We start from the raw sequence: 24,516 nt of genomic DNA, 5'->3' as shown, positions 1-24,516 counted from the left end.
CCTCGATGGTTTATTTATTTATACGAGAGTATAGAAATGTCTTGCTTTTCGACCGAGTGTTCTTACAGCAACCACGTATGCATGTACATACATACATACATACATATGTATGTGCACATATGTATATAAATGTACAAATGTTTATGGATGAAATCGATAATTTGGTTTAATAAGAACAGCAGTCGGAATTTTTGTTATCGATGTAAACTTATCGATTTTTTACGTGTACGACGATTACAAGAAGAGGGTGGGTGAAGAATATCGACTCTTGCAGCGAAGCGAGTTTCCAGGGGGCTTGCTCCATGGAACAAGAATATGTTGAAAATGGTGGAAAGAAGAGACTGTGGCATACAGAATTGAATAGGTATTATTATATCCGTCGAGTAATTTTAAACCCAACGAGTAGATGAAGCAGACCACGAAATGATGCATCGAATTTGCTGGTATTTCTTAATTTAGCCTAGTGCTATGTTGTAGGCTCAAGGTAGGCCATGTTGCCACGAATAGCTGTTGAGTTGTCCCTCTGTAGATCTATTCGAGGTAACGAGCCGCGGCTCTACTTTTACGGCTGATACTCTGTATCTACCGACATACAAACACATGTACATAAATGTGTACAGTAATTATGTACATATGTATCTAAATGGACATTTATTTGTATGTCAAACTTACACCAAAAAGTAAAATTATTTGGTTCATTGTAGCTTTAGTAGTTCTCTACGAAACTGTATTTTTGAGATTCTCTCAAACAGTGTGATGTCACAGAAGTCTAGGTGCACAAGAAGACGGCAATATGTATGTACACATACGGATAGACAGAAATGTCAAACAAGAAACAAATGTGTGTACATATGTACATATATACTTTATAGGGTCAGAAACGTCACAAAACTAAGTCAAGAAGTGCCTGATAGCCCCCCGAAATATCTCTTTTCCGCGTGGGAAAGATACTTGGCAATGAAGCATGAGAACTCCTTGCTGTGGCTTATAGCTGCAAAACAAAATAAGCAAACCATATTCTATATTAAATCTGTTTGGGATATTTAGTGTGGTTTATCATAGCTTATTTGGCAAAGATATTTTCAAAGTTTCTGAATAGACATGAAGACGAGCTCAGGTAAGCTACATCATAGCATGAACATTCGAATTACATTTACATTCGTACATACAAATGTATGTAGATGTAAATGTAAAAATATATATGCGCACCACGTTGTGCGCTTTTATGCTATTTCCAGCCAATAGCTCAATGGATATCCACGTTCCTCTCAAAACAATTAAATTGCGGCTTGCAACACCGCTACAGGAAACATTTAAGCAATGGGCTTAAAAAGCATCTAAAATACAGCCTAATTAAAGTTAAAATCCCTGATCTTAAGGGAAGGAATGGCAAAGAAAAAAGGGAAGAAGAAAACTTTTAGTGGGTGATATGGTTTCCAGTCTCAACTCTTAGCGTCTTCCAATGCCATACAGAAAACACAATTAAAACCAATTCAAAGTAAATGTATAGTCAAAAGAAAATAATGTAAATTCTTTATTTTGCATAATTTTACTTTATGTAAATAATTATTGTATGTATTATGTTTTCTTAGACATTTTTTCCTAATTCTTTTAATCTGAAGTTAAATAGAATGCACTGAATTTTCAATCAATAATTTATATTGTCCGATACTTTCGATACTCAAACAGTAGATTCGTACAATAAATTATAAATTATATATAATATACAAATTATATAGTATAATATTTTGTTAGTAGTATTTTTCTAACAAGCTTTCGTAGAGCCAACTGTAACCAATGAATGGTATCTTGGTCCGAACCGTAGTTAATTTATTTAAACACACATATTTAAAATATTTTGTAATATTGAAGTGTTTAAATTAAAATAAATACTATTTAATTTCTCTGTGTTTATTTTGATATATTTATTTATCATTTTGGCAAGAATTTTGTATCTTAGTTAAGGGCACACAAATTAAGTACTTAGAGAAAATATTGAAGCATATTTTAATTAGTAATAGCTTCATGAAGCGAGAAAGCTTAATTGCGCTTAAAATGTTTAGAGATTATTATTTTTATTTGAAAATGAAAAGTTTCCAAAAATGAATCTTAATTGAAAGGTACTAGTCACTATTCTCCACGCTGTCTGTACTGGATCTGTGTATTGACACCTAAAACTAACTATCATCCGCACCATTGGTTAAAGGGCCCATTAGGAGTTTAGTTCAATATTACAATATAATGTTTGTTTTCTTAATTACCTTTCCAGTCGATCATAAAAGTAAACCCAACACTCTCGAGTTTGTTTAAATTTTATTCAACCCCTAAAAGGGGGTGGAAAACAGATTTGGGCCCATGTTGAAAATGTACCCCCGGATACATAGAATTGTATGTGTGTATGCATAGACATGTACATTTGTACATACATACTCGTATAGCATTGATCACAAACACACTTGTAAATATGTATACGCATGAATTTGAATAAGCTTTCATCGATGCGAAGGGAAGTTTCCCAACACCAGAGAATACACCCTGCTATATAAACATTGGCTTTTCCGAAGGTTCACAGATTGGGATATAGAGTGCTTCGTTCGACTCGGTGTGGCTGGGTGTTCGGTTCAGCCCGGTTCAGATGTTTTTTACTTTATGTACACGCAGATGCTTTCACCCATCAAACAGGAGTGGGTTGCTTATGTCTCGATTGGATTGGGGTTGGACTGGTCAGTGGGTGGTTGAGTCTGTCGAAGCGAGCAACCACCGAACCTGAAATTGTAGTTTTAAACTATTCTCAGTGATGCGCACTTTGAAATTTGAAATAAAAGCTAATTTTAGTCAGGGCGGCTTACAGAAAAGGCATTTTAAACTGTGTATGGAATTGAACAAAAATTCTTTGTAGCTTTCGTGCACTTCTGTCCAATGATGGGGCTTTCGATCAAAGAATGCAATCTTAATATGAACATTAAGGTAGAGATATCTTAGATCTGGTTTGATGCAGAAACCGACAAAGTCACACCAAAATTGTTCCTTCAATGGGTATCTGAGGGAAAATGTTCTTTAAGAAACTTTTAACCAAATATCCATATAACCATAACCATAACCACAATATCTTAACCATACACATAGTTTCGTTTAATTAATGCTTCTGTATACAATGGGATCTAAGGTTGTTCCCGCCAGTTTATTACTGAAAAAAGTATTACTTATCTTATTGAAATTGAATAACATCTTTAAAAATACTTGCATAGAAGTATGTACATACACTTTTACTGTGGATTACGCAGTGTAGAGCAATGATACAATTCTGTAGAGACATTCGCACTCGGGACATCGAAATGGAAGCTATACCAACCTGATCCCCGATAGTAATATTCTGTATGGCCTGTACATTAACAATGTCGGGAAAATCTTCGTAACTAACTCGGAGCTTCTCCAATCGATGAATTTCTTTTTGTTCCCTCCTCAAATGTATGTATTTTGTTTTAATTAATCTTAGCTGGAACTCATTCCGAGGAATCTGAATCTAATTCGAGGCATATGCGGGGTAATGGTTAATTCTTGTCGCAGCAGTGGATTGCAAAGAATAAATATGTACGATATGTTCCCAATTCAACACAATTCGATCTGGTAATCAAAAGATAAGCGTGCGAGAGATGCCTGGCATCTGAACCCCAAAACCCCATACATACACATGAAGTACATATTCATATGTACATCTGTATATATGTATGCATGGTAGTGTTGTAGTCGTTGGTGGTGGTGGGTAGAAGTTAATGGGGAACGGGGAATCAGGGATGAGCGAAATGTAGAAAGAATAACAATCAAATGATTACAGCAACAACCACACCACCGCGATGGGAAACTGGAATCCAAAATTGACTCGTCGCCAGCGTCAGGTTCAGTCTTAGCCTCAGCCCCGGCCCTGGTCCCAGCCCGTCATCGTCCACGACCTCAGCGTCAACGGCAGCGAGAGATGACGGCGTCGACGGAGCGGCAGGGACTTGTTTGGCACATAAAGATACAAATGTATCTGTGGCAGACAGCAAATGGCGTATATAAAATGATTAGACATGTGTCAGTGTGTGCGCGCGCTCGCACAAGTCCGTGGGTCTGTGTGTGTGTTTGTGTGTGAGCCACAGCGCTCGGGTGGTTGTTTTGCCGCCGATGGCCAGCGAGAGGAAGCGAGATGGCTGCCTGTGGAAGGGAGAGGCCAGATACTCGCGCGTTTTATGGCCGCTGCTCCTCTTGCTTGGCTTTTCATCTTTTGGCATTGGGTCGTTGCTGGTCTGGTGCTGGCTCTCTGCTCAGTGCTCACCGCTCACCGCTCGTTGCCTCCACGCATTCCCCTTCCCATTACCATTCTCGAAAGTGTTGCCATCGCATCGTCTCTGCCTCAGCCTCTGCCGCAGCCCAGTCTCTGCTGCTGCGGGTTTACGACCTTCTTGTTGGTTGCCATGTCCGCCTCGCATCCTCGTCCTCGTCCTCGTCCTCGGGCACATCTCAGAGCAGCACGCAAGCGAACTGGAGGCGACGACGACACAACCACCGCCGACGACACCTTTACCCTGCCTCTGCCCTTGTCGCTGCACCTTCACACGGCCGGGGACACGATTCGGCATGTATCTATACTCGTATCTGTATCTGTAGCTGGCTCCGGTCGACGATGTTGGCTTCACCATATTCTCATTCCCATTCCCATTCCCATTCGTGTTCTCGTTCGCCCGTTCTGTTGCTCTGCGCTTCGTTCACGTCTCGTCTCGTCTCGTCTCGAATCGTCCGACGCCGGCGCGCTGCCGCTGCCTCAGTCTCTGCCGCGGCGAGTGCCACTGCAACTGAACCGCCGCCTTGTGTCAAAGTGAACAGCAAATATTATTTTTTGGACACTTTGCTATCAGGTCGACGCCGCGTCGCCCAGAGCCAGGAGGCGTCCTGCTCCTCGATTGATATCAGCCTAAGCCGAGGCAAATGACCCGGCCGTGTCGATGTTCAGTGCCTGCTCCTGCCGCAACGCAAGCTCCAGTTCCAGCTCAAACTCCAACTCCAGGTGGCAGTCGCTCTGTCTTGACCGGACCTGACCGGGATCCATTGTTCGCAGCTCAGTCTTTTGTGCCAGTTGTCGCATTCGGGGCTTGGATCCGTGGCCATGTCTGCCGTCCGACATCGGGCCATTGTCTGCGGCGGCCATTGAAACGGAGAGTGGTTCCAATTGTGTATAATTGAATATCGGGAAAGAACTCGACACAACACAAAATGAGAGAAATAAAAGAGGAAAAGGAACAAACTGGTTGTAAATCAACTCGAGCCGGTTCGGGGTCGTTTGTTGCCAAAAATACAAGAATTAATTATAATAATGACAAAGAACAAGCGCTTCGACCTCGCCCCTATTCCGATTGCGATACCGACTCTCACTACGTCCCCATCATCCGCCATCTTCATCCTCGCGTCCGTTTCGGTGTCCGTGACTCTAGATGGCCCCCGCCGAGCGCGTTCGGGGGCTAATTGTGAATGTGGATTACAATTTCGCGTGTGCGTCTCCAGTCCGAGGCGAAGAAAGAAAAGCCAGAAAAATGAATTTAACAATATTTCCTCCACGGAGTGCTCTTGCTTTGGACTCTTTGGTCGGCCGTCCCCATTCTGTAGTGGCGTCCACTGCAGTGGAGGTGGAATCGGAGACGCAGACGGAGCCGCGCGCCAGGCCCGTTCCTGGACGAACATCTCGCGCTTGGCCGGCCTCTCGTGTTCGCTGGGCGTGACTTCAATTAAAGTGATTTGTGGCCTCCGTTTTTGACATTCGAGACTTAAATAGTAAGCCTGATTCATGGGGCAGCTAAAGTATTTTTGCACACCGTCCCCGACCCAACAAAGTCGCCCTGTCACGCACTGAGCCACGAAGTCGCCTCTCAGGGGGCTGATTGAATTGGGCACCCCGTCTGGTGAGTACATCTGAAACAATTACCAAAGTTTGAGCATAGTTTTCAGATGAAACAATTGCCTCTGCCCGTGTTGCTAGCAGTCAAATATGATCCAATTATATATCGTCTTATCATTTTGGTTATCCCAATCGGAAAGAAGCATATCCACATTTGCATTACATAAAATATACAATACCGAATCGAGATACTCAAAATATGAATATTTATAGGTGGTATAAAGTGCGCTGACCGCCACAAACTATTTCCTGATGGGAATATTCTTGTGCTATTTCGTTATAGACAAGAGTTTTTTATATCTGTAATTAAAATAGTATAGTCAGGTTCTATTTTAGCAAAAGGTTTGATAACGATTAGAGGAACATTTTAACATTTTAGTCCTTCTCACAATTATGAATATAAAAATATAAAAATATAAAAGTCCGTTGGACGAAGTGTTACAAGAGTTCTCGCTTTAAAGAAATTGTTTCTGATTGGTTCACTCTTAAAAACAACCATAATTGGATATTAGTTCACTAGGTGATTAAACAAGAAGTTAGTTCCACTACAAATAATCAAAACTATTCATTAAATTCAAGAAATTCACATGTAGAATAAACATTAGACTGTTTGTAGTTTACTTCGACTACCTTTGGCCCTTACTTTTAAGAAGCATATTTTCTCTATTATTGAAATTGTTAGCTGTATCGGTAAAAACTGGTTTAATCGGAGTGGGACAGTCTCATCAGGGTCAGCTAATTAAAAAGGCTTCCCAGGCACACGCTGATTTTTGTGCTAAAAGCTCCGCTAATTCGGCGCCCATCTATAAATAGTAGCTTTGACTTTTAGCGTTCAAAGATAGATTTAAGCCCCGTTTATATTGAAGAGCTACTGATTTTGGTTGAATACATATGCATATATAGCACATGACACGTCTTTGTGGCCAACCAAATAAATTAGCTATGCAAAGATCAGATGATTCAGTCTACCATAGAAATAGAGGGGTTCAGTAGAAAAACTGAATAACAGAGCGACCTGTCTTGAGCCACATGAATATTTGGTTTTCGTTTGGCTTCGCAATCTCAAAAATCAGTTTTACACACAAATTCCGGAGGAATGTTATTTGAATATGGTGCAGGTAGAAAACGTTGCAAAGGGTTATGCTCGTACGAGTCCTCGCGATGATTTATGGAAGTGCAAGCAGAAGAGCTGCTTCCCATGAAGCCCGACGTGAAGGCACAGGGAGTGAGGTGACTTGACGCAACTTGCGACCGAAATCCGGACACAGGACGCACAGGACGCTGGTGGATTATGCTGATGACGATCCGGGTCAATTCAGTTCAGGTCAGTCCTGGCGAGGTTTGGGCCGGCGAAAGCGTGAAGGCGGGCGGCCCTTTATGGCCACTCATAAAGTGTTTACAGCAGCTCTGTCTTCAAAATATTTTGGCTCAAACAATGGACTGTCCGGGACCGTGGAGAATGCGCAGCAAGAGATCAGCAGATCGGGTTGTACCTCCCGTTAGGCAAGGAGAAACTAGATCGTTCTGCGATGATGTAACTGTAACATATGGCACTTCCTGCCCTCAGCCCGGGTCTGCGCGGGTCTTTGAGCCAATCAAACAACCAATGAATACATAAAAGGCATAATTGATGACGTGTAGAATGGTGTTCTGTCACAATTTAATTGCCCCTTTTGGGAGGGCAGAAATTCATACCATCCACCCACGAGTGGGGCAAATAGAGCGTGCTGAGACCATTTCCGAGCCCTCCCCAAATGGCGACAAAGATTAATGAGAATATGTTTCAGAAGAACATAAATACGATAATGTACATATCCGTGTACCTACACACATGCTGACACGCAGACATGGAGGCAATCGTGTCCGTCCCAGTCCCAGTCCCAGACTACTCTCATTAAAATTCAGAGCCAGAGCATCCATGGAGAGCTGCGCGATATGGCGGCATATGAGTTCTGTTCTGTCGTGTTCTGTTTGGTTGTGTTCCCAAATGCCGTCTTATCAGTTCCCTGGAATGGGCATGGGCACGGGTGAGCTCAGCTTAAAATAATGTAATTTATTCCGTCACTTTCATAAAATGAAACCAAACTCTCGGCAACAAAGCAAGACATTATCGCCGCATAATTAATGCCACATGTTGCAATGCAATAGCAGATGGGGGCCGCTGCAGCGAGACAATAAAATGGCGCGCCCGCTCTCGTCTTTTGAGGTAGAATGTCGCAGTTGACGCCTAGTCCTCGGCACCGAGAAAATATCATAAAGCCATTCGAATTTTAATTGCCCGACTAGAAAGCAACGACCAACGGCCCAGGGCCTTTCCACATTGAGCGCTCGTCATTTGCATAAATTTATCCAAATGGAAATCAGCGACGGAAAAGCCTGCTCCGCGCCTCAGCTCTGCGCAGTTCCTCTCCTCAATTCCCAGTCCAATGCCAGGTCCCCGGTCCCAAAACGCCCCAACGAAGCCACAGCCTTTTCCATGTCCGCTTTGTCTTCCATTTTCGTCTGCCATGCGTATGCGCATGCGCCGCTCTGCCGACAGGGGCCATTATGAAATGGGCGGAGCCAAAGTCGTTGCCACCAACTCCACGGCCATGGCTGTGGTGAGTTTCAGACTCTACCCTTGTCGCGTCGGCAGAACGTTGTGGAAAGAAAGCAGAGCCTTCAAGCAGGAGGTAAGTGGAAAAGGGGCTCAAGCGAAGGATGAGCGCCTAGATATCGCATATCCACGACCGTCTTTCGGTTCTGGGAACGTCAAGTACCCGCATGCCTGTTCGTCTGAAAATGGTTTCATATGAATTCGCTTTCTCATTGCTTATTTATGTATGTACATCTTTACACTAAAAGTTAAATCTGACACCTGCGAATGTCACTACGATGGTTGGCGACTTATGTCCATACGGTTACCCCGCGCCGGCACTGTTCTTACAAGCTGCGGTGTCAGATGTTGAAAGAATTCTTTTAAACGCCATTGACACATACTTACATACATATGTATGTATCGGACTCTACAAATAACATGAAAATAATGTGGAATTGTTGTTGCATTATTTTAAATTTCGTTGCAAAAGGTGTCGCCTTCATTAAGAAGTCAGGACAAATTTCTGTTATTTTGTGCTATGCAACTGAACTTAATGTGTCAATATTGCACTTAATTCAGTTTTATTATATAGTATTTGAGCCGATATTATCATATTTCAAAACATGTATTCTCAACGATTTCGATTAGCGACCAAATGCCGAGTATCTGTTTCTTGATTCCAAAATCCGACTCTCGATATCATGGGGAATGCAAGCCATTCAGACCGACAACGATTAGCACTCGGGCTATAATAGATGAGCGTTGATGATGACAGCAGCATGCCGTAGACTTGAGAGCGTCGGCTAGCGCAAAAGAGCTTGCTGCCAGCTGCTGCACCGAAAAACATGCCAGTTCGTTAAATATTGTTTAAAACGTGTGGCAGATTCTCTACTTTTAAAAATGTTGCACTTTTTAAATTAGAAACCCTCACTTCAATATTCCAAAAACTAAAAAAAAATACAACAATAAAAATTAGTATATTTAATACCCAGATCCAAGCTGTTGGCGTATTTCAAGATTAACCGATCTCTTCACTGAAAATATACACTTAATGGTTAATTTAATATTTAGTCCACGAACACTCGAGCCCATGTGTGCCATTTCTATATTTCTAATCAACGTCAACAGAACATTACCATTACTGCTGAAAAATACCCCAAAAGGATATTTTAGATGAACCTGGAAATGTCTTAAAAATAGTTTTGAAAGTGGTGAAGTGAAATATATAATTTTTGGTTTTTTTTTTGACCAGATCTTAAAAATGTATTTTTATTTACGTGAAATAATATAGCGTACAGAAAATAGTTATGAGTATTTCATTCGTTTTTTGACTACGGTTTTTAAGTCATGACGGAAATCAATATCAATTCGCGCTTTCTCAAGCAATACTGATTGCAGTCCCTGGTAAATAGATCTTAGATTTCACTTAAATTCGCTTTTTTCAGTGTCTGAGATTTTTTGGTTAAACTAAGTATGGATGAGTAAAGTTAAAATGTTAAAATATGATATGTAGACTAAGTATTTAGTGAGCAGAAAACAATTCATTTCGGTGGCTTTGGTGCCTTTACTAACTAAGACTAAGGATTCGTGCCTGAAAGGTTTTGATTGGATTTTACATATTTTAAATTTACAGCTGAGTCATTAAGAAACGCTAAGTCATGTTCCCTGTGAATAAGATTTTGTATTTCTAGTTCAGTCGGTATTTCTAGTTAAATCCCAATCATCAACATATCCATATTTTATTTTTAACTGATAGGATCGTTACTTATTGGTGCAGTCACATATAAATTGCCGAGTTTTGTAGTGTTTATTAGATTGATTTTTGTGCGCCAAGAGTCCATAATTTCCAAAAAGATATGTTTGACCTCTTTTTCAGTTCTGTTTTAATTGTGGCCTGTTTTGGTTTCGAATGTGAAAATTTGACCCAAGTCCCACCGTGCGTTGACTCTACATGTATCTTACACACCCTGCCTAGCGACCTCTATCGCTGCTGATTGCGTGCCCTAGTTGGACTTTTTCAGGGCCAGATGGCGCCACCGAATGTTTTTTCTTCTGCTCTTCTTCCGTTCTCTTTCGATGGCATTGCAGAGAGAGCTCCCCAACACACCCACAAACTCCAGTTTGCAGCGGTATGTGTGAGTTTAATTTGAATTTGCTTGTGTTGGTTTGTGCTGGCAGCGATTCAACGTCTCCTCGGCGTTGTATTTCTGAACATTTCCAAGCAGAACATTTTACCGAAACACATTCCGAAACATTTTCAAAAATGGTGTGGAAAATAAATATTTCCGATGCGCGGATACGGCTCGAGAATACAGATTCCATCAAAGATGTCGGGGGGAGACTTCTCCATTTGGCAATTCAACAAAGCTTGAAACTATTTTTGTATGCCCCAGTCGAAGATTTAGTTAGGAGAGGATTTGACATTCAGTAAACCACAATTACTATCAGATGGACTTCCATTCAACAAATTCCAATTGGTTTTCCTCTACTTGTTTTTTCCAATTGATTTATGGCGCATATAAAATTATACAAAAAGTTGTATGGGGAAACGAAGCATAGGAAACCCAAACACGTGTGCCGCCCGAACAATCCAACAACACCAGAATGAAATATCGTACGAGTATTATGAAATAATTAAACAAATTGTCAACCGCCAGAAGCATGTGGGAAAATTGAAATGCATGAAATTTATGAGCTAGGCGGCTACACAGGGACCCTACGCAGAGCAGGAATTGCAGGAAGCCTAAGTGAGACGTCAGGCCTAGGGAGTCAGGGGGAAACTCAAGTAGCCAATAAATTTGAACGGCAACGGGTCTGGAATCTGAAAAACAATCAAAAAGGAAAACCTCGTCTGATTACAAATCAAGTCTTTGGATGGAGCTAGGCCTGAAGTGCAGCACTTGTCCAGGCAGATGGATGTGGATGCGGATGGAATGGGATCTTTATGGGTCCGTTTGCTGAATGTAAACTCGAAAATGGAAACCCAGTGCGCCATCTTGCACGCCCCCTGATATCAGAATTTTCTTGACAAATGGCTGCATTCTTCTGCCGATCACTCAAGTGCACTCACTCTCGAAAGGACCCTCGTCAGAGGGAATAATTCGCTGTCAAAATAATCGAGAGGAAGTCGTAAATTCCACGTTAACCACAATGGGAAACACAATGATTACATGCATCCATAATGCACTTACTACACATTCATGTAATATCAAAACGCCCACTCTGCGGCATTTGGGAGTGACTTCGACTTCGACTTAGAGATTTAATTTCTTCAGGCTTCGTTTTACGAAGTGCCAAATATTGTTATTATGGCTTTACGCCTCTTTCAGATCTTTTGACAAAGGTTTTTTATTAATTAAGACACTTCGATATATACAAACATCCATACATACATGCATATATAATAAAGAACTCGTTAATGCCGAAAAAGCAATAGAATCCGAACAGTGGAAAAAGTGGTTAAATTAACGTTAAACACTAGCATCAATAACCTAAAGGAATGGTCTAAATTTGTACCAGTTTTTGTTCTATTTTTATATCGACATATATATTTTGTGGGACCAAACAGAGAGATTTCAATAAATCTTAAGACTGGCTGTTTAAATAATTTAATATGTCATGCAACATTAGATGGAAAGTAAATGGAAATATTGATTATCTCATGGTCGAAATAGTATAAAGCATTGACAGCAATTAGCTAGGAATTCCAAATTTAGAGATATTTTTTCTCGATAAGAGAGAGAGATAGAGAGAGAGAGATCTATCCATGTACATTATTTTGTCTGAGTCTGGTATTTTTCATACATCAAAGAAACTCATTTGAATTATTTTCAAGTAAATAAACTACATAACAATTATCGTAAACAAGCTTCGATTTAGCTAAAACAGGCAGTGAAAAGTGCCAGACTGGGAAATGTGGATGTGGGACCACCCATGGGGAAATTTGCTTCGACAAATTTCAATTCTCTTCCACTGTGCGCAGCCTCGTTCCTCTTCCAGTGCCAATGCAAACTTGTTTCAGCCATAAATTTGCGTTGATTTACGCATTTTATCTTCGCGAGTTGAATGGCAGCCAAATGGTATTTTTAATACAAATTATTGAAATCATCCAATGCGGAGTGTCCATGGATGGGGCGTGGAGGTGTGGAGTTCGCTGGGAGCTGGATTGCTCTGTTCCAATCCGATCCGCTCGCTCTGGTCGGGTCTGTTTCTGGTTGTGGATCCACATCCCCCCACCGCGGTGTCCCTGCAGTTGGCAATCAAGTTTTATCGGCTGCTCCTGATGATGGCTCGGCTCTGCCTCCGCATCGGATCTGTGATTCGCATTATGCGACTGCTGACCTGAAACCCATTAAGTGCTCCACATCCGACGGCATCGGAGCAGCAGAGGCGACCATTATTAGAGTGCTTTCAACCTAATAACACCAATAAAAGCAGTGCCAAACAACAAGAGCGACGCGACCCGCTCCCTGGCCTACGACTCTGGTCCATCCTCCCACTCTTACGTTTCCCAGAACAGAGCGGAGAACAAGTGGAGCGCAGGAGACACTGTGAACGACTTTCTGTGCGAGAGATGGCTGGCCTGGCGCCCGTCGAATATGATTTTATTGTTGGCGTAACCGCTTGGTGGACCGGCGGGTGGGCGCTCGGCGGCGCTGGGCTCCATTGCTCTAGACTGGGAGCGGGCAGCTTCAGAGGCGTGGCATTACACACGCCCCACTCCACTTCATTACAATTCATTTTGCAAATGTAAAAAGGAGACAACAAAAAAAACACAAAACAACAGCGAAGCGAAGGAAGCCAAACTATCTAGCAAATGGATCTGGATGTTGATGTGGGGCGCAGCTAAAGTGGAGCTGGGGCTCTCGATGGTGGTGGCGCGCCCACTTATTCCGCGACGTGGCCGTGTTCGCCTCTCAGAATAGTGCGCCTTGAAGTGCCCCCGGCCTCCGTCCGAAGCTAAGTAAATGGCATGAAATGGCCTTTTTCCATTATCCAAATGGAAAACTTACACAAACAGCGAACAGCAAGCAGCGCCAAGGCAAATGGAACCAGCCGAAGTGAAGTGTGTGTGCGAGGCAGAAAGAAACTCAAGACAAAATTACTCGTGCGCGTCATTTCCATTGCTTTATCAGCCTGCAAAATTCGCACTAGTGAACCAGGAAGAAAAAGACAAGCCAGTCGAAGGAAAAGAAAATTTCTCCAACTGTGGGTTAGAAATATTCTTTGCAAATTGCAAATATTCTTGTTACTATTAATTAGGCAATTAGGCAAAGTGCAGGTCTCCGTTTACATATTTATGAAGCCGAACAATACTGGGAAGCTCCTACATTGATTGGCTCATGTCTCCATATAACTTAGAACTAGGACTCTGTCTGAAGCAATTTCCGATACTTATTGAGGGAAACATGAAATGAAATGAATTGAAGAAATGTCTTGGAATGGTTCTGTAAGCCTAAACCCTTGGTGAAACATAGTTTCCATGGAAGGACAATTCCTTCATTCAATCTCAAGGCGCTTTGCGGGACCTCATCAGCAATTAGCTCGCCGTTTTCAGAGACAAATCATGGAATTGCTGGCCCAATTACGGTCGAAGCAAAAGAAGAAATAAAAAGCGGAAAAAACCGAACAAACAAGCAAGAACAGCCCAGAAGGCTTCAAAGAAAACGTTCCATTAAAAGGCGACAACAATAAAAAGGGAAATAAAAGAAATGCAAACGAAAGAAAGAGAATGTGTCTCAAAATGGGAGCGAAAAGAGCTCTCGCTCTCTTTCTTTTCATTTTCCTTCACTCTGACGGCGGAGTGGCTCAAGGTCGCCTGGACAATAATGATGATTTAATGGCCTCATAAATAATTTTATGGCACAGAACTCGAAGAAACAAACCGAACATACCCGAAGCGGCAGCGATCGTGCAACGGCGGATCCTCAAACATTCGTGGACTTCATTTCGCGCCCACACTTGGCTTGGAAAGGGTTAACAGGATATTCGATCCATATGTGCACCGGAGGGAACGTAATCTGCACAGTTTATGGGACCCAGGACAGTCCCACCCAACGCCAATTCAGGCCCGGCCCTGAAATGAAATTCAAAGTTTATCTGCCAGAACTTGTTAATTCCAAAATGGCATTAGCAAACATGTTGACAGTATCTTCCACTCCCATGTTTGTGTATCTTTATGTTCCCTTTCCTGCGTGAGTGCCTGTGTATGGGTGTGTGTGTGAGTGTATCCAAGATGTGCGTGTGTGTGTGTGGGGTTGAGGGTAAGGGCAATGGCAACTCCTCAGGGCACAAAGCTGCTGACATGGCGCACAGCTTGGGGAGGTCGCTGTGCACACAGAGATTAGGCAAACAATGGAATCAGCAAAAAATGTCACAAATTTCTTGCTCCATGAAAGAGTTGGCGCAGAGCAGAGCCAAAAGAGTCCTGGGCCCCGTTCCGTGTGGAGAGGAAGCGTAGGGCGACGACTTAATTAAATCGAGTGGTGCGGCACAGAAAAGGGCAGAGGGCTGTAACTGAATCGCTGTCATTAAAAAAATATTGTCAGGTGCTGGAACAAAAAGCTGCATGAGCACCCCGAGCACCTGCAGCAGCACCAGCAGGAGCCGGCAATGAATATTAAATGAGGTTTGAGCGCCGCTTTAAGCATTTCCCTACTCTGCCCCTTGTAGCTCGAGAAATTAACTTGAAGGCGCACAATGGGGTACTGGGCAACGGATTTCAGCATATTCCAAGGCCCCTTTTTATATTTTATGTGTAGACAATTTACATAGCAGCGGTGGAAAAATTAAAATCATTACGCGGCGATAATCGTTTTTACATATGATTAGCTTTCCTTTGGGGTGCCAATATATTGCCCAGTCCGAGTATATTTAGTAGCCGCAATCCTTGCTCGGGTTGGTCTTCGAATGAGCTTTATGCCAGCTGGCAGATCTCTCCCATTGTCCGCTCCGGGGCCGACTTCTGCCTGGTTATTAACGTTTTATTTTATTGCTGCCGCTTGCGTTGTCATGTAATCGCCTGCATATGCGACAGGGCTGGGGCGGGGACTGGCAGTGTCAAAGGAGCCGGATGTCCCATCCATTCGCAACTGCCGTGTGCAGATACTTTCACCTGCGGAGTCAGCAGAAGCCCACTGAAATCCCAGACACATGCGGCAAAGCCCGTCGGCGTACAGTGAAGTTCGGGCCCTGAATTTAATCTGAGGAAGAGAGTGAAACTTTGTTAGATGCCATGTGGATGTGGCAGCGGCGTTTACGACTTATTAAGTTGGATAAACGTTTACGATATGAAAATGAGTAGAAATCTTGTGCGGTTAATTAAAAAAGAAACAGAAACAGAAGAACAGTTGATCCCATCCTCATAAGCCCTGCTCTGCTCTGCTCCCCGATGCCGATTCCCTCATATAATAAAACGCTGTGAAATGTAACACAAGCCACAAGCCAACTGCAGCAGCCGCAGCAGTTTAAGTGGCACGAGTTTCGGTCTTGTTAATTGTTTTATGATGCCTCCATAAATCTGTGCCTCCGCAGACACGGCACACACCTACGCGTAGGGCAACATATGTACGTCGAGCGGCTCGTAAATTACACACGGGACGGGCATTAAGCCAAATAGGCAAATGCGCCTCAAGCCGCCCGTTGTACATCACTCCGCGACAGGCGTTCGTTCAACCTGACACAAAGTCTGCATGGCAGCAGGGCAGGGTGTGGATTTGTTTCAAAGAAGTCAAAACCAAGGCAAACTAAAATCCTGCATCAATCGTTGCTTCCCCAGCCTCCCCAAACTGCCAGAATAGTTTTGTCGGATCGAGTTCTGTCTTCCCCTGGATCCACATCAGCTTCAGCCTGGGCCACGCCCAAGGACCAACCGAACTGTGCATGCGTTGTGCCCAGCTAGCTGTGTATCTGCCAAACACACCGTCGGCATTCCGGCACTCTGTCAGCCATGGCTGCCTCGTTGATGCCAGCGGAGGTGGGAGAAGGTCTCCAACGGGTCGGCCATGCCAGGCCATGCCAGGCCATGCGAGAATCCACCACCATCGGCTGCTGCTCTACTTTTGCCACCATAGCATAACTACATCCATACATACATATACATATGTAAATGTGTGAGTGGGGTGGGTTTTTGTTTTCTGTTCCGTGGAATATGCACGGCGAAAAACGATTGTGTCAGAACTCTATTAGCTGGGATCAATCGGGAAGTTGCATTTTACGATTATACTTTATGGAACCAAGAATCGATAAGAGAAACCTTTGCCCAATTAATACTCCCTAAAATAAGAAATTCTAAAAATACAATTGAATTTATTTATATTTGCTAACTTCACATCACTCTTATGTTAGACTCTCCTGAAATCTATTTTAGTTGGGCTTATTTCTCTCAGTGTATGGTATAACGGTGCAAAAAAAAAAAACAAATAGTGTTTAAACGTTTTCTAATATTTCCCATGGACTCGACAAGGATCCCATCCACACACTCGGAGTATTATTGAAATACGAAAATGTTTGGCTCACTTCCTTCCTGCAATTTCAGTGGATATTGCTTGCGGCTAATAAACCCACACTTTTAGTTGGGACCCAAACTTTTTCCATTTAACTTTCGGCCTACTCCCGCTGGCCCCCCGTGTTCCGTTTTTTATTAACTGCTGATGGACCCCGGATCAGGGAGCGGCTGAGGGCAAGCATTTCTGCCCTTGGAATATGCCCGTTTTTTCTTTGCTCTTTTCGGATCTGTCTAATTTCGTTGCTCTTGCTGGAGGCTGGGTCGTTTTGGTGGTTCTTTGCGTTGAATATTTCATGAAGTACCACCTGCCCGAAAGAGGAACGACTCTTCGGTGTATTGAGATGGGATTCGGATTGGCCTTCGGGCCCATGCATTGCCTTGCCTTTCCGCTGTGCCTGTCTTCGTCTGCTTTTTGAGGTTGACCCGCCAGAATGTTCGCTGTGTGTGGTTTCTTCATTTGAGTTTGTTGTTTTTAAAAAGTTTTCTCTTGTAGACGAAATTTTGATGAGCATTGTTATCAAAAGCAACTTTTTGTGGGCCAAACGATTTTGTTGTTTTCCTTTTTCCGCTTCGGCTATTTGTTTTTCTGCTTTTCTCATTTGACGGGGGAGTAAATGGGTCTCTACCCTAGGATAGAAGGTTCCATTTGGGTCTGGCACACGACGAGTGGGAATATTATCCCGGCTTAATGAGATTACCTGCCGGCTATAAATTTTGGTGGACTTAATTTTTTCGTTGGCATCATTTGGAGGCTGCCTTTCGTGTCTACTCCCCAATAGCTTCCATTTTCCGAACTTTACAGTTTCCACCACGACATTTCAATTAAGTTTGCACCGCCCGTCCATGGCCTGCCCTGCCGTCCCATCCTCGGCGTATGCGAGTATAAAATCCCCAAACGAAATTTGCTCACGTCGCAGCTCCTGCAGACTTTAATGCTTGGAGTTTGGCTCTGATTCCGGAATGGTTTGGTCCGCTGTCCGCTGATGCATATCGCATCTAATCTTGCATCTAATAAGCATTTTCAATCAACTTTTATGCTCTGCTGTAAAACGTAATCGACCTTACCGTAACGCCTCCTCCAGTCAGCTCCGGCTGCTGCCAGGAGTCATACGAGTCATGCATACATATAGATATGTACGATATATGTATGCGGTACATATGTATGTACATGCGTCGCACAATAACTTAATCCGTAAATTTTATTTTAAAAATCCCTAAAACCGCTCCAGGGACTTACCCAGCGATACCCATTGCTGTGTGATAAATTGAAACCCAACTCTCGCCAACTCCCTTTCCCCATCCCTGCAGCAGCCCGCACGTGAGGAGCTCGCCTTCAAGTAGATGCTCGATTGGAGTTTGCCGGAGTCACCGTCACTCACTGGGCGTCCCTGCTCCAAGTCGATTTCTGCTTTGCCCTATTTGGGGGGCGTGCCATTTGAGAATATGCCAGTGGAGCGAGGCAGCGAACAGTGGGACTTGCAATGGAAGGAACTTTTATCGAAATATTTGTAGCACCTTGGCTACTCCACTAAAGCATCTTATATGACATTTTCATGCATGTTCAATCTTGAATTCGTGCGTGTTTCACTGTTCAATCGACGTTGGATAAACCTGTGCAGCTCTTTCCCATTTCTTTGCCTCTTCTCTGTCTCTTGGGCTGACTCAACGAAATCCAAGTGGACGGAAATGAAAGGGGGGAGCGGACAAGTATTTTTAAAAATCGAACTCCATTTTGTTGGTTGTTTTTGTTATCCCTTTTACCAATTCCAATTTGATGCGTTTCATTTGATTATTTTGCGTGCGTGAGGGACCACAGAAAAAAAAACGAAAACCAAATTTATATCCCAGCAACCACAAGTGGCTGAGGCAGCCCCCATCCTCGCTCATTCCCATTCTCAGACCCAGCCATTTCCACATCCTCTTCAGATTCATCTCCATCTTTGGCCTCTCCAGGAAGGGCACCACTTGAGGCGGCTGCTCAGCATCTCATCGCGTCTCGCGTTGCGCTTCGTTGCCCGTAATAACACGCTATGATAATTTTCATGGCTCATGGCCGGCTGCCTACTGCCACTGCCACTCCCGGCACTCCTCCAGGGCTGGCTCCGTCTGGGCAGGGATGCCCAAAAAATTGTGATTGGCTTCGTTAAACTTTATTTGAATTTACGAGAATACTCGCCCTTGGTGTGGCTGTATCAAAATTCAGGACATGCCTGGTCGGGTCGCTTATCCTTTCGCTGCTTGACAGCCCATCCCCCTCCCCAAACCCTACCTTGCCGTCTCGGGCATATCCATGCTGCTTGGTTAATGGACATGAAAATTAAACCAAGCTCCTTGCCCCTACCTGTTTCATCCATCATCTCGTTCACCTTCCGGCATGGCCGCTCCTTTTAATGCTTCCACGGCGCCATTTTGTTTTGGTCCAAGATTTAATGTCGAATTTAAAGACGGGTGGCTGTGAGGGTGGGAGGCATAGTGTATGGGATACCCATTGGCACGCCAATAAAATGAATATGCCGTTGCCATCCTGCTGCATTCAATTTGCCATTTGCCATTTGCAGCTGTGCAGAAATGCAAATTTTTCGCTCTGGCTCTGGCCCACAAGGCGGCCCAGGCACAGGCACACGACGGGACCCGCCGGGACAGACCGAAAGTTAGAAGCGGGCTCACATTCCCAATTACCATATAAACGGATATTTATTGACGCTGCCCGCCGCGACAATTGCTCCCCCCTCACCGATCACAGTTTATGGCAGCGCTTTGCGATTTTATGGGTTTATAATGTACGTCGCTGATTATCGCGCATGATATGCGAATTAAATTTTTACAATTCGCCAAATGCAAATACACTCAGCCATGCCCGGCCACATCCACATCCACCGTCATTGGCTCGTCGTGGCAGTGGCAGTGACTGTGGCTGCGGCTGCGGCTGCCGCTGCTGTGGCTGTCCATTTTAATGAGCCTGTCCGGGCCAGGCGAACGTATAATGCCCAAACGTATTCCAATAATGATTCAATTTTAATTCGAGCTCGAATGCCCGAGCTTCGTTTGCATTCGCCGCCCCGGCTGGCAGACCTCTTAATGGATTCGAATGCAATCGCTAAGCGCTCAATTAGCCAAGGCATTCGCCTCTAAAGGCATTCACGCCAACCGCCTTATACCATATCAAAGGGTTGCGATGGCTGCCACCTGCGGCACTGGAATCGTCCGGGAGTGCGTGATTAGAATCCGTAGAGCGAACAACCTGCTGATGCCCCACGAGGCTTCCCCATGATAATGACGGAATGAGAGTGGGAAAACTGCAGAATAAATTGTGGGAACAGTTATTCTTTTGATAGAATTTTCGATAGAAATTACCCAACAAAGTAGAGCGACAATGATGTTGGGTTCGAGTGATTGAATAACGGCTCCATAATAAATCCTATAAAATCCAACGATTCGGTAATCACCGCAAAAAGTGTGTAGCTGTGTCCTGTGTCCTTCTGCTTTGACGGTCTGAATGCAGCAGTTGGATTTGGCAAAAACGGAACTCAATATTCCGGTCACAGCGGAAATTTCAATATTTTTCTTTTGTTGTTTTCAATTTACGAACATTGAACATCAGCGAAACGTGTCGCGTTCCGTGGATTTTCTTTATGGGAAACAGAGCAGAGTCGACCCAAGCAAAAGTTATGGATTCCTCTGCCTAGACATCAGCAAGGGGCAGGAGCCATGGCCAGCTCATGCTCAATCCGAATACCCAGACGATCCGCCAACCATGTGTGGATGGATGCGATGGCTGCGAATGCGAAATGGCAATATTCGTACTCGTACTCGTACTCGTACATATATGTACATAAATTTTAAATTTCGTTTCTGTTTTTCTCATTTTACACATTTTTTTCCCCGCTGTAAATGTAAAGCCAAATACATGTGTTCCCATTCCCACTCCCGCTTCGCTCGGCTCCGCTCGGCTCCGCTCCCCAACTGCCGTGAGTCGTCGTCGCATATCATGATCCCTGCAAATAAGCGAATGAGAAACGTAAAAAACGACCATTCAAAAAAAAACCCAAATGCGAATAAGCAAATCGAAAAGAATAAGCAGCGACGGAGACGACAGCGACGGCAACAGCGGAGGAAATATTGTTATTACTCATGCGACATGCATAAGCAAAGAGCTCTGATCCGGCCAGGACCACTAGCAAGACGACGACCCGACCAACCGGAGCGGAGCGGACCAGAGTGGAGCTGCAAAAAAAAAAGAAAAATGTTAAAGGTTGCAACATGTGCGGTGGTCTGCTATTGACTCAGTCCCAGGCCCGTCCATCGTTGATGAGTCCGAACAGTGGGAGAAAGTGAAAAAAGGAGCACACAAAAATGAGAATTTTTACACAATTAAATAAGGAGAACTAACAGTACTTGGACATCATCGTTTTGACTTCAAGTTTAAGCCAGAGTCTAGTATTTCTAATAAGTTTTTTGGATCTCATCCCACTGTGCAGCATTGATGCCACCCTGGGGCACCTGGGAACTCGTGGGGCGTCTAGGCGATGCGATGCGATGGCAACGAGCACTCTGAGAGTTCGCCACATGCAAACAACGACAATAACACGGCGCGGGCCAGGGGCAGGGGCAAATGTGCACAGAGATTGGCAGCCAAGGGGCTTGGGGCTGTGGGCTGTAGGCTGTGGGCTGGGAATCGGAATGAGAATGGATGCCCAGTGGCAGCCGTGTCCGCGTGGCACAGCGGCAGGCAGTTCGTGTCATCGTCATGCCGTTGACAAATGTTGGAAAAACAAATTTTATACTTGTTTTCTCTTATTTTTTGGCCGGGTTTATTTGGCTGTTTTATTTTTCACAGCGCTGCAAAATATGCGACCGTGTGTGCACAGGGCGGAGGGTGGCGGTGGAGGAGGAGGATAGTGCGGCTGCTGTCTGCCTTCCTGCTGCTGTCGTTTCCCAAAGATATTCCGAGATATTAGTCATAAAACGAGCACACACAAATATGTATACATATGTATGTACATATGTACGTATGTTTGTACATAAATTCATTTGGGCATGCAACCCCTCCACCCCCTCGACGGGGTCATCACTCCTTGCGTTATGAAGATGGCGACCAGGTCGTGCCGGGTTTTTATACGAGCGACACTGTTCGCGTCCTCCATGAAATGGGAAACCTAATTTTCTAGGGTAATCCTCCCCAGCATCAGAGTCTGGTCAGAGGAGGGGAGCGCCAGTGCCAGTGCCAGTGCCAGTGGCACATGTGGAGTACCTACAGGCAAACATAAATTATGCAGATCCTGCAAACGTGCTTAGATGACATTTTTCCCGCAGCCCGAGATGGTTCGTCCATAAAGGTAACACAAACACACAGACACACATTCGAGAGAGAGAGAGAGTGGGAGGGAGGAGGCCGTCCATTTATGTAATGCTGCTTCATGTGGCCAGAATACTACGAGCTCTACAAAAACATCAACCAACTCCAAGCTCCAACTGCATAAAAAGTTTTCGCGCAAATAGCAAAATGGCCAGGAGAGGACAGCTCCGGATAGGACACGACAGGACACAGTCCTCACTCCTGGTTCGTTTATATGCCAGTCAGCCAGTCAGCCAGTCAGCCCCACAGCCAGCATGTCCAGCCATTTGGCTTATCCTTGATGAAACTAATCCCAACTTTGCCATTTTATATGCATGTATTTCTGCGAGTGGCCCACAAAAAAGTTTTTTTTTGCCCAATCTTTTTACGACTCTATTTGACAGCATCTCCGCCAGCAAGCAGCGCCGGAAACGAGAGCAGCATGAAATGTAATAAGTCACCGAGTCACGGCAAATGCCACGCCCAATCCCAGCTCTCACAGCTCCTCCAGCTTAAAATTCTGCAATCGATTGGCTACACTAGCCAACAAACTGAATAATTAGGGGACACTCGTGGATATCCCTACTAATGGATAGTTGGAAATGGAAATTCATATTTCCATGCAGCTTTGTTAATATAAAATAAATACCTGAGAGTGTATCCAGTCACTCCACCGCTGTTGGATAGTGTTTGGGGGGGTTTGGCAGCTCCTTTGCTGCAGCTGTAAATGATTTCATTCGGACCCCACCTTAATCCAGCTAAACTTTTTTATATGCGCTTAGCCAACTGGCGCCTCTGTCCTAGCCACTCCCTGCCGAATGGCTCCTGCTGCTGCTGTTTGTGCAATTTCGCGCTGGTTGCATTTCCAGTTTTGTTGCCCCGACGCTTAAGACCCGAACAAGGACCAGTCGGGCGGCACAGGGATGCGAAGGCATCGTAAAAGCCACAGATCGCTGACGGCGCTGTTGGAGCCAAGAGAACTTCGCCCTGCGCTATTGGGCAAGGCAATTCCGACTGCCAAGGAAGCGTAACGAAATGTTGCCAGAGAAGCAACGAGAATCAAGGAAGACCTTGCAATGTTGCACTGCAAGAAATTTAACTTTGGGGCAACAGGGGAATTGTTCGATTCCATCTCCATCGCTTTTGAAGTACAAGTACTTGCCACGCTTCACATTCCCCAGCAGCAGAAATTGTTTCTGATTAAATTCCAAGTAAATTTCCTGGAAAAGCCCAAAGTGCCAAAGTTCAGCATACCGCTGGGCTAGGCCATGGCAGTTAAGAGACCTTTTAATTGATGCCCCCGGCGGGATCCTTACTGATTTGCCTCTGTGTATTTACATATGCGCTTCGCTGGCCAGGCCACTCGCCTCGTAAACTTCTTATGGGAGTTTCTAGTTTTTGGCCCAATATCAAGAATCCTCGGAGATACGAAAAGTTCAAAACTATTTGAATCTCTACGCCATAAAAGAGAGGTCACACTGGGAAAATTATTGCATGTCATACTGTGGGCGGGGCCACAATTAACCTCCCACGAGAATTGTTGAGTCCTGCACAATTCCAGTTCCACCCACACGCAAACACTGCTCCCGGCAGCAGCTGGCGCTCCTTTCCATCGATTTGATCTTTGCATACACAGAACCAAAAAAACATGAGAAGTCGGGGCAACAATTTCGTTTTCTAATTGAACTGTCATTGGAAAACCCGCGCCGGCCCCCCGCCCATCGGGCTCTGGCAGTGCCATAAAAATGTTGCTCCACGCACAAACAAAGTTTCCTTTCGCTGTTGCAGTAAATAAATTGAAACGAATCCAATCGGCGGAGATACAGAGACCAGAGGCAGCACAACCAAGTCGAGCCAAGACAAACAAATAAACAAGAAAACCAAACGAGCGGACAACCAGACTCACGGACGGATGGATGGATGAATGGATGGACGGAGTTCGACATCGACATGATGTTGACAAACGAAAGACAAACAAATTCAAAAGCCAAGGCACCCATCAGTCAGCCAGAGGCATAGCCATAGCCATAGGCATGGACAGGCCCTGCAGACCGCTCAACTTCTTCAGTTATCAATGGCAGTCATTGGCGCCCCGGCCACGTTCTCGCTGGACTGGACATCCCCGGCCAAAGCCTCACCCTCCGACTGTCATTGGCGTAATAAGCTGT

General features: G+C 44.4%; 1 protein-coding gene across 2 annotated transcripts in view; it reads left to right on the top strand.

Moving 5' to 3' along the window:
• The first annotated feature begins 4,808 nt into the window (after positions 1-4,808).
• The window catches only part of LOC117585178, a 96,275-nt gene continuing 76,567 nt past the window's right edge, over positions 4,809-24,516 (top strand). The window contains exon 1 of one of the 2 annotated variants that reach the window (XR_004573904.1): positions 4,809-5,933. The gene's annotated coding sequence lies outside the window, so the exon portion shown is untranslated. The remainder of the gene's footprint in view (positions 5,934-24,516) is intronic. The other variant, XM_034274521.1, reaches the window with a different exon arrangement.

Source organism: Drosophila guanche, unplaced genomic scaffold, assembly GCF_900245975.1.
Source record: "Drosophila guanche unplaced genomic scaffold, DGUA_6, whole genome shotgun sequence".
Classification (NCBI taxonomy): domain Eukaryota; kingdom Metazoa; phylum Arthropoda; class Insecta; order Diptera; family Drosophilidae; genus Drosophila; species Drosophila guanche.
This window is presented reverse-complemented; position numbering and strand designations above follow the sequence as displayed.